Source organism: Marmota marmota, unplaced genomic scaffold (assembly GCF_001458135.2).
Source record: "Marmota marmota marmota unplaced genomic scaffold, marMar, whole genome shotgun sequence".
NCBI lineage: Eukaryota > Metazoa > Chordata > Mammalia > Rodentia > Sciuridae > Marmota > Marmota marmota.
Genome location: NW_026000000.1, coordinates 9,816,180 through 9,818,852, shown reverse-complemented (window position 1 = coordinate 9,818,852; position 2,673 = coordinate 9,816,180). Strand labels below are relative to the sequence as shown.

Below are 2,673 nucleotides of genomic sequence, written 5' to 3'. Positions count from 1 at the left end.
TATATATATATATATATATATATATATATATATATATATATATATATACACACACACACATACACACATACATACATATACATATATACACACAATGGAGTTTGACTCAGCCATAAAGAAGAATGGAATAACATTTTCTGGTAAATGTATGGAACTGGAGAATATCATGTAAAATGAAATAAGCCAGACTCTGAAAGTCTAGGGTCATTTTTTTCTCTCATAGGAGGAAATTAGTCCAAAATAAGAAAGAAAGAAGGAGAGAAAGGAAGGAAGGGAGGAAGGAAAGAAGGAAGGAAAAATAGTGGTGGGTGGGAATCCTTTGAAGAAGAGGGACTGAATTAGAGCAAATTATAATCCAGGCACATATGATTATGTCAAAGTGAATGCCAACATTATGTATGTCTATAATGAGCTAATTAAAAAAAAAAGAATGAGCAGGGAGTGGGTGTGAAGAGACATTTCACAGAGGGCTAAGTCTCCAAGAATAAACAGGAGTTTTCCATGTGGAAAATGAACTCAGTGAAGCAACATCTACAATCCTGGGCACTTGCCACTCAATGATATTTAAGTACAGAACACCTCTGGGGAGGCAGCAGCAGAACAGCTTAAGAAAAAAATAGGCTCAGACTGATTTTAGTTCACCATGGCTGAGCTTATAGGGCCTTGTTGAACTAATCCAGGTGAGAAGCATGGGTTATAACATGGGCTGGAGAAAGTTCAAACTAGAAATGAAGGAGATTGCTCATTAGCACGAATGGGGAAGGGAGTGGAAGCCAAGGAGGGGACTCACACACAAATCTGACAATGACCATACTAAGAAATATTCTCATCTCTTCTCTACTAACAACCATGCCCACAGTGGATTTAAGGATTAGCTCCAGATTATAAATGGAAATCTGAGGTTCAGGGAGATGGCGTGGAGGCCAAGCTTGTGAGGACTCCCCACATTAGCTGTCAGAGTGAGTAGACCTGATTCCAAATCCTAGGAAACTGGGAGCAAGGAGAGTACTCATGGCCTATTCTCTATTCTTCTGATCCTCAGCTTCCTCATTGGATCAAGGAGAACACAGAACTTGCTGAAGATGGAGAGGTCAAAGAGAGGTCACGGATCATGAAAATTCTTCACTAGCAGGAGAAGGTGGCACACAGCTGAGATATTAGTGCTCCAAGATGATTTTTCTGAAACAGTAATGAGGGATGGGAAATGAGGTCCATTATCAAGCTATTAAAGAGGGTCAATCTCAATTTCCAGAAGGTCAGAGAAGCCAGTCATTTTTTATGGCAGAAGGAAAAATCCTACCCAGCCCCTTTCCCAGTGATTGTGGAATGCATTCTGGCCCACAGAGCTCCATATGCTTCATTTCTAGCCCTGAAACCCAGAAAAATAATGAAAGATGGCTCCGTGTTTCTCATCCTTGACTACTTTCTTGGGGAGCTTCAGGGGCTTTAGCATACCTGAGTGCCGGGCTCTGATGCCACTAGAGGGTGCTGTTTCCTTCCCCAACTGAGACAGAGTCTAGCAGGCAAAATTCCCACTATAGTCCTATTATGAAGGACTATCTGTCTGTTATGAGGAGATGAGAAGATGCCTACCCCTCTCAAGGGCAATATTATCTTGGAGAAGGAGCTTCAATTTGGAGTTCAGATGCCAGCCCTGCAAAATATGAGCCTGGCGACTGGAAAAATAACTTCACTTCTATGAGGCTCAATTTTCTAATCTGTAAAATGGGATGATCACACCTACCAGGTAGGCATGAGAATGAATGCACCTCTTCTGAGTGCTGGAGCCCTTTGCTGATTTCTCCAACCTCTCGCTCCCTGTTCTCCGACCGCATGAATCTCAGGCAATTATTCTCAGAAGTATTCCTGTGGCAGTCTGCCTGGAAGGGCTCCCCAGCAAAACGTCAAGAGGCAACAGTCATTTCAGGTCCTTCACAGCCACTTTACAAGGAGGAGATGACAGAGTCAGTTATCGCCTGCACAGCTCCTCACCTTGCCTCCAGTTTGGCCACAGCCCGCGCCGGATGAGGACACTAAGGTTGAGAGGGAGAAGGAGCACGTGTCGGCAAGCCCTGTAGTTCCAGTTTGCTGGCGTGAAGGGCTGGGTGGGCCCCGCAAAGCAGCGGTTGGCGCGCCTTACTTCAGCCCTGGAACTTGAGGTTCGCGGTGGGTGCGGCTCCAGAAGACAGCGGAGAGGGCGGGCGCTGGCTGCGGTGGTGGCAGCGCTGGCGGGCCGCGACTGTGCGGGCGGGCTGTGGCCAAGCTGGAGGCAAGGTGGTTAAGTTCCGCACTGGGACAGCGCTTCTGCCCTTGGAGAAGGTGTGGTATGCGCCCCCCGCCATGTATCCTGCGGGGAAAAGGGAGAGGGACGCTACAGAGGCGGGGCGGACGAGGCGTTGAGCCTCTTGGAAGCAGAGTTTGCTGCTCGCCCGCGCCCCTGCCCCCTTACCTGGGGCTGGGCTTCAGGTGGGCTTCCTAGATCCTGGGGGTTGGAGCTGTGCAGCCCCGGTCAGGAGGAGCCATCCTCGGCCCTCTGCTGGACCTGGGTGGCGCGGGGTGGCGGGTGGTGGGGGTGCTTCAGTCTCCTTGCCTGAGAATTGGGCGGAGGGGCTGAGGGGTGGTGGGGGGTGGTGTGTGTGGGGTGTACCTGGACCCGTAACGTGCCATTCAGGA

General features: G+C 48.7%; 1 protein-coding gene across 1 annotated transcript in view; it reads left to right on the top strand.

The window, feature by feature from the left end:
* Positions 1–1,821: 1,821 nt before the first annotated feature.
* The window catches only part of LOC107153462 (neuropeptide Y receptor type 4-2), a 9,677-nt gene continuing 8,825 nt past the window's right edge, over positions 1,822–2,673 (top strand). The window contains exon 1 of the mRNA XM_015498976.2: positions 1,822–2,319. The gene's annotated coding sequence lies outside the window, so the exon portion shown is untranslated. The remainder of the gene's footprint in view (positions 2,320–2,673) is intronic.